Here is an 8,542-nt window from a genome sequence, read left to right on the forward strand (position 1 = left end):
ATCTGCCATGTAAAATCCATAAGGTCCATACACTCTATCATGCAGTTTATTTCACACCTTTAAACTCCTAGCCTCCATGCAGGGTTTGTACTATCAATCTATTTCCCCATTATTGGGTATAAAGAAGATTTTCAAGGATGTGTTTGAGCATTGTCTCTGTGTGTGACACCCTTCCACTGAAGTCAGTAGTAACTGAGACAAATGATGGGGAGGATTTGTCTGATTACAGAATCACAGAATAGTCTAGGTTGGAAGAGACCTTCAAGATCACCGAGTCCAACCTCCAACCTAACACAAACAAGTCCTCCACTACACTATATCACCAAGCTCTACATCTAAAGGTCTTTTCAAGACCCCAGGGATGGTGACTCAACCACTTCCCTGGGCAGCCTATTCCAGTGACTAACAACCCTTTCGGTAAAGAAGTTCTTCCCAACATCCAACCTAAACCTCCCCTGGCGCAACTTTAGCCCATTCCCCCTCGTCCTGTCACCAGGCACGTGGGAGAACAGACCAACCCCCACCTTGCTACAGCCTCCTTTTAGGTACCTGTAGAGTGCAATAAGGTCGCCCCTGAGCCTCCTCTTCTCCAGGCTGAACAGTCCCAGCTCCCTCAGCCGCTCCTTGTAAGACTTGTTCTCCAGACCCCTCACCAGCTTCGTAGCCCTTCTCTGGACTCGCTCAAGCACCTCCATGTCCTTCTTGTAGCGAGGGGCCCAAAACTGAACACAGTACTCGAGGTGCGGCCTCACCAGAGCCGAGTACAGGGGGACAATCACTTCCCTGGACCTGCTGGCCATGCTGTTTCTTATGCAAGCCAGGATGCTGCTGGCCTTCTTGGCCGCCTGAGCACACTGCTGGCTCATATTCAGCCGACTGTCAACCACTACTCCCAGGTCCTTCTCTGCCAGGCAGCTTTCCAGCCTGTAGCTCTGATTGGGGTTGTTGTGCCCCAGGTGCAGGACCTGGCACTTGGCCTTGTTGAACTTCATACCGTTGGCCTCGGCCCATCAGTCCAGCCTCTCCAGATCCTCCTGCAGAGCCTTCCTACCCTCGAGCAGATCGACACACGCACCTAACTTGGTGTCGTCTGCAAACTTGCTGAGGGCGCACTTGATCCCCTCGTCCAGATCATCAATTAAGATGTTGAAGAGGACTGGCCCCAGTACTGAGCCCTGGGGGACTCCACCAGTGACCAGCCTCCAACTGGATTTGACTCCATTCACCACAACTCTCTGGGCCCGGCCATCCAGCCAGCTCTTAACCCAACGAAGTGTACGCCAGTCCAAGCCAAGAGCAGCCAGTTTCCTGAGGAGAATGCTGTGGGGAACGGTGTCAAATGCCTTACTGAAGTCAAGGTAGACCACATCCACAGCCTTTCCCTCATCCACTAGGTGTGTCACCTTGTCATAGAAGGAGATCAGGTTCGTCAAGCAGGACCTGCCCTTCATAAACCCATGCTGGCTGGGCCTGATCGCCTGCTTGCCCTGCAAGTGCCACATGATGACACCCAAGATAATCTGCTCCATGAGCTTCCCTGCCACTGATGTTAAACTAACAGGCCTATAGTTCCCTGGGTCTACCCTCCGGCCCTTCTTGTAGATGGGCGTCACGTTTGCTAGCTGCCAGTCAAGTGGGACCTCCCCCGATAGCCAGGACTGCCGATAAATGATGGAAAGCGGCTTGGCCAGCTCCTCCGCCAGTTCTCTCTGGGGAACTAGGTGGGGAAAGGGCAATGCCTAGAACTCTTTAAGGGAAAATGTAGCCTTCCATACAAATGAAGCACTGTTTGGAACCAAAGGATGCCCATGAGTTTGTGTTCAACAAATCATGTCATTACACACAGTCAGGAGTAGGGTCAATGTAGGACTCTCACACCAAAATCACAACCTTTGAATACTTGAGATGAATACCTAAAATGAGAATTCTTATTTTCATAGTGGCACAGTAACACATTAAGCTCATGAATGCTATGCCTTGCTCACGCTGAAATCTTAGCTTCTGTAAAATCTATGATAGTTTTTCTGTTAATGTTAGTGGAGCTTTGTTATGCTCAATTTGTCATTAGGAGTGGTATCCATGGGATTTAGCTCACCACTACAGTTCATTGACAATAGGACTTCAAGTCTCTAGCTGCTTTTCCCCAGCAAGAAACTATGGGTAAAGTGGAATTTCATAAATGTCCCATTTTTTGGACAACTTGATTTTTAAAGCAGCCTCTCTCCCTACTACACAGAGCCTTGTTAAATAGTCTTCATGTAGGATCTTTTGAGTAGCAGCCAGCAAGAGGGAATTAGGGTGTACTAGTGGAGCACCGAAGTGGTACTCTTCTTCCTTCTGGCTTGTCCTTTCACACAGCGTGCTGGTAAGTGGCTGCTAGGCAGTGGTTTCTTCCTGCATCCACAGCTTGAATGGATATGAGGTGGATGGATTCTGTGTGTCATTTGCAAAGCACACCTACCACAGAGCATATGTTTCAAAAGCCTCTTTCAGCTATGTAAGTGCAGAGCACGTGGGGATCTTTGGATGAGAGATAACTATGAAAGTTCATAAAATGGCATTGTAATCTGGTTCTAGTCCTGGGTGCAGGTGGTTTAGCAGGAACACAGTTTTACAGTATTCAGATTTTTTTTTTTTTTTTCCTGTACAGTCATTTGAAAAGATGGTAAAAGGTTTTTCTGTGTGTGTGTGTATGTATGTGTGTGTGTTTTTAATAAATACAAACCAATGCTATTTTTTCTTAGGAAGAACTCACCTTGTAGAAGCTGCAGTGTCTAGTGAAATTCAGTGAGTAACAGCATGATCCTATTTTTGCAGCCAGAGTGTTAGGAATCCATCTGGCCTCAGGATCAGCCCTCATTTCTCACTGAAAGATGTCTAAAATAATAGATGTAAAAACAAGGAAGTAAGTACTTATAAATAGGTGTTGGTTATGACTAATTTTTCAGACTCACTATGACACCATGCAGATGAACTGCTGTGTTGTTGGCCACAATCTTCTGTATCAAGAGGCACATGCTTTGCACTGCTATCTTGTTGGCAGTTTTCCAGTGTTAAGCTGTGATTTGCAGTAAGAGACATACCAGTTAGATGTTCAGTTGGAAACATGGTCTAAAATTAAGGCACAGGAATGGGCATCAGCCAGTTTGGCACTGCCTCCACTACAAAGTACTGCTAGACTTGTACATCTTCCTGTGCCTCCTCGCTCCGTGTCAGATGGGGATGTGACTTCTTGGCCACACAAAAGTGTTGTGACTGTCTGTGAGAGGCTCAAATCCTATCATTCTGCAATCAGCCATGTGGCTGGAGCCAAGCAGATGCATCCCACAGGCAGCCAGGAGCATTAGGGTAGTTTGGGGGCATATTTAACCTCAAATGAAAGTATCGTTTCAGGTCACATTCCTGGAGAGGAAGTTTGTGTGTGTTTGTGTGATGGGTGTTGCTAACAGTAGTCTTGGTCTTTTGCACTGACTTTGAAAGGCTGTTTTAGTAAAGATATGATAGAAATTTCTGCCTTGATCCCTTCTTTGACCTCCTGCATATCTCCTCATAATCCAAACCCTCTTCATAATACACGCACAGCACTATCCTCATTCCAAGAGACCACATGCCTGGTTGCCTCAAGCAATTCAACTTTTCCATGCCTGCTTATTGGGATAGTTGTTCACATAAATAATAATTAAAATTACTGAGCAGACATCCAGTAAAACAGCTGTAGGTTGGGAGTGACCTCAAAAAGGTCACCATGAGAAAACTCTCATTATTTTTTGTCTTTCTTGTATCTATTTTATTGCACAGAAATACATTTATTATTTACCTACAGCACTGTATTTGTAGCACTTGAAGATTATTAAAGAAGGAATAACATTGCCTGTTGGTGCAAAAAATAGTGTCTTTGCTAGTATGGTCTTTTAGTCAATAATCCCTTTCTAGTATGAGGGGCAGGAAAGGGTTAAAAGTCATTAATCATTGGGATTTTTTACACAGGAAAGCACACCCTGCTCTAAGGAGTTGGGAAGTTAGATGTATGCATGTGAAAATAAAAATAGCAGGAGTTTATTTAACTGTAAATGCAAATCAAATATATTTATTTTCACTTATATTAAAGCAGAGAATGGCTATGTTTTTCAAAACATGTAAAACCTTATAAGAAAATATACCATGATAGTTTACTGTGTTTCTCCCTCTTTTTTAATTCAGAATTTATAAAAATGTTCTTTATGACTATTTTACTTTTCATTTATTTTTGAAACCTTTTTTTCTTTTGTTATATCTACAAGAATCAGGTATCTTTACAGACTCTTTTTATACATATCTAGAGCCCTGGGTGCTGCAGAACTTCATTTCAGTACTGTGCCACAAATGATGTAGAGAATCCTTTAGGGTACAAAAGACTTGGGGTGTGCTATCCCTCCCCCCCCCCTTTTTTTTTTTTTTTTTTGCTTTATTTATATATATATACACATATCCACAGAGATTTCCAAATGATGGGCTCGTGACCAGAAGGAACCTGAGCATCCTGCCCTTGGATGGAGTCATCAGACAACTTGTGCACTCAGAAATGCTTTGCTCACCTGAGGAAGAGACCTGCAAAGTGTTTTTCTGTCTTTCTAGGTACAGTGTGTCTCTGCTTCCTCCTAGCTCAAACAGCAGGCAGTTTAAGTGGTGAGCTCTTCTGTGGTATCTGCACATGGCAGGGATGAGGCAGACCTAGGAACCAGTGACAGTTTGTGTTTGCAGCTGTGTCACTGACTCACTCTGTCACCTTGGGAAAGTCACGTCACGCTCAGCAGCTGATATCCCAGTATGACACAGAAGTTGAGATCCTCTGAATTTAAGTTGCTAAATGACTTGCCTTTTTGATTCTGGGGACAGATCTGAAAGCAGTTGGCAACAGGGCATTGCTTGGTAGAGGCTTTTGGATGACTGCATGGACACCGTCTCGTGGCAGAGGTGTGGAGCTTCAGAGGGCTTTTTCACAGTCCTTGGCTTAGGTCAAAAAAGGAGAAAAAAAAAGAGGTAATGAAAAAGGGAAAATAATATCTTCAGCTAACTTGAAGGGGAATAGACAGTGTCAAAAGAGAACGAAGAGTAGCTGCGTTTATTGCTGGCAAGAAATACCTCCTCCAGTTGCTATCATCACAGATGGGCAGGGTAAGGCAGCGTGGTGTTAAGTACATAGGTCTCTTCTTCCTGCTCCAGGTGGATTTCCATTGTTAGGTTTCAGAATGTAAGAAGGTTATAATGTAGGCAGGGCCTAGACAAGGGCAGGGGTATAAGGCAGAGTAACAGCATAAATCTTCAGAGCCCTTTAACACGTTTCACTGGGGACAGAAGGCCAGCTGGCAGGAAGAAGTTCAAATGGAGCTCTGTCCTCACAGGATAGCCGTTAGTTTTTGACAATTCCAAATTGCTCTGTATTTATCTTTGAGGGATGCTTTTAGTATAATTAGATTATTATTATTATTTTAAGCAGCAACCAGTCTCACAATGCCATGTGCCTGTCAACTGAACCATCAAAACAAAACAAAACAAAACAAAAACAGAAAGATGCTCTGTAAAAGTAATTCCCCTCCCAAGTTGTTGGAGTTGGCATGGAGACAACATTTGTAACTTTCTAGGCCAGTTTGCAGCTGAAAGTTATGTTTTATAGGACATAATTTTGTTACAAAATATAAATTAAATCTGAAGTTACAGTAAATTGCTTATTACTATTCATTTTGCAGATATATAAGCTTGCACAGGATCTGAAATCCAGATTCAAAAAACTTGCATAAAATGTGTACTGTGTATTTCAGCTATAGCTGCAGCAATGGCTGATGTATGTAGATTTTGCTAATATTTTTTAAAGTGTGCTGCCTAAATTTCTACTAATAGCAACAATTATTTTAGCTAATTAAACCATTTTTAAGTAGTTTTCATACATTCTTTCTTGTTGAAGCAAAGTCTCTGGTAAGTGACACCAGGTTATAACAGTAACATGCTAGTGGGAAATCAGAATAGAAAAACAATTCAAAGAGTTTCTCTCTGAAACTCCTCCCATCAAGAACTCTCTCTTGAAATAAGTTGGTTTAAATGATGTAAAGTTATGAATGCCGTGTAGGAAGTGAACAAGGAATGAGTATTCTCTGTTTCCCTCAGCATAAGAAATAGTGAGCACTACAATAAATCACCAAAAAGCAGAATGGAAACACAAGGCTGACGATTTTGACAAAAATAGATTAAATTGCCACAGGATGTTGTGAAAACAGTATCACTGGATGAGAAAAGTAGCAAAGGTATTAGCGCAGCATTAATTCTGCTGTTGTTCCTAGCAATCTCCTGCAGAGGCTGTGAAAGCGGTGCTCTCTTTAGTCGAGGTTGATGTTTATTTTTGAAGCCTAGTTCCCTGGGTGCTCCATGACTGCCTAATTACGTGCTCAAGAACAAATTCATCACTTCAGTCCTACGACTTAGGCCTTTGATAAATTGATATACTGGTTGGACTAGCTCCATGCAGAGGGCTGATTTTCACCTGAGGGTCTCTTAAAACCCCAAGGATTTTCTGAATACATTAGCAGAAATTTGATCAAGTGAGCTAAGTAACATCATCTGGGAGGGAGAAAAAGCCACCAGGCCATTTTGCCTGATTTACAGACAAAACACAACCACCACAATAATTTATTTGGAGTGAGCCCAGCTTGCTCCCCAAAGTCTTAATGACTGCTTGGAACTGAGCACGTGCCGGGGAGAAATGGCTGATCCTGCCGTGGTGGGTTGAACACCTGGCCATGTGAGCGGCATATACATCCCATCGTGTGAAGAGAGCCTGTCCAGTCATATGTGAGAGAGGGCTAACAATATACAGGATCCTCGATGGGCTGCTTAATGTCTTGTTTAGCCCATATCAGCAGAGACAGGGGATATCTTTGGCACCCTATTGTAAGTCTTAGCTAGCAAAGACATTCAGAAACTGACTTAGTTTGAAGCCAGGTGGCCACTTCTGACACTGGGATATGTTTGGCAAATACTGTACAGAATTTCCACATCACTACACACACACACATATACAATTTATGTATACATGTATGTGTGTAGATATGTATAATAAGAACCACAGCTTTTTAATTGTGTGTGTGCTGTGATTCATCAGTAGCAATAGCTTTTGGCAGGGACATAATTTCAAATCTCCTGCTGAGGATGCCTGCCAAAACATTGTTGGATAGAGATAGGATGAAGAAAGTTATTTATAAATGGGGATAATTAGGTTCTGCATTTAATAGTATTAGGAATGAGACAGAAAGACAACGTGTAGTAATGAGTATCTGTAATAGGAGAAGATGCTCTCCATAATTTTCTCCTTGTTGATCAAAAAAATAAAAAAATAAAATAAAATCCACAACCCAAAACCTCAGGTGAAATAACATCAATATGTGCTGCTCCCAGGTAGAAGATTTAGATCTGGGGTGGGGATGTTACACTGTAGGACAGGTCTCAACTATACTTATGTAAGTTTGGAATAATTCCACAGGATTCAGCTGAAGTACTCCAGGTGCTGACTGCTGTAACAGATTAGGCTCTCCGTCCTGACCTTTGCATTTTGTGTTTAGGCAAAAATAAACCCTGAACAGACTCAGGAACTGTACTTACTCTTATTTGGAACTGGTGGCTTGCAGCCACACCATCAGGAGACAGCACTGCTCAGTGATGTGCTTATTTCTATCAGGAGAGGAAAGGCATTTCTGTGTCACACCGATGTATGTTATGTCCATTTTTCTTGAGAAATACGGTCACTGGGGCAAATCCACCTTTCCATCAGTACTCTACCTAGAGCTGTAAGCTTAATGAAACTCATCCACGTCGGCTCAGTCTCTGCGGAGCTCCCAGGACAATGCTGTCAGGCTGTTTCTCACTAAATGAAGAGAATAGCAATTAATATTCAAGAATTCTCTGCTCCTAGTTTTGCACCAGGGTTACTAGATAGTGCATGCAACTGATCTGTAATAAGACACTTAAGCATACATCTGTTTTTAAACAGTTGAATGTCCCATTAATTCGTCTTAATTCTCAAGCTATATGGACTGATCATTGTATGCTTGGGATTTTTAAGGCCCCAAGCTCCTGAAGTCACAGTAAACACCTGTTTGTGGGATTTTCTGAGCTTTTGTGAGAGGTGAAGAAAAAAACAAACAAACAACAACAACAAAAAACTCTTCAGCATTACAGAGAAAAGTTTGAAATGCAAAAATACCACCTTTGCAAAAACATAAAAACATGAAAAAAAAAGGTGTCAAGATCATTCTTTCTCCTGCAAATGTGATTCTTTAAAGAAGGCAGGCACACTCTAAGAAAGTGCTTTGCTTTGTATGGGCCTTAGTGTCTCTAAAAATGGGGGTGGTGTTCAGAAAGGGTCTAGCAAAAACCCAGCAACAGTTGCTATTTCTGCCCTGTCACCAGCATGTCACCATGCAGGTTCTCCAGCCTTGCTGTGAGCAGCACTTCAAAAAATTATTTCATCCCACTTTTTTTTTTTTTTTTTTTTTTTTTTTTTTTTTTTTTTTTT

The sequence above is a fragment of the Oxyura jamaicensis genome, chromosome 15 (genome assembly GCF_011077185.1).
Source record: "Oxyura jamaicensis isolate SHBP4307 breed ruddy duck chromosome 15, BPBGC_Ojam_1.0, whole genome shotgun sequence".
NCBI classification, from domain to species: domain Eukaryota; kingdom Metazoa; phylum Chordata; class Aves; order Anseriformes; family Anatidae; genus Oxyura; species Oxyura jamaicensis.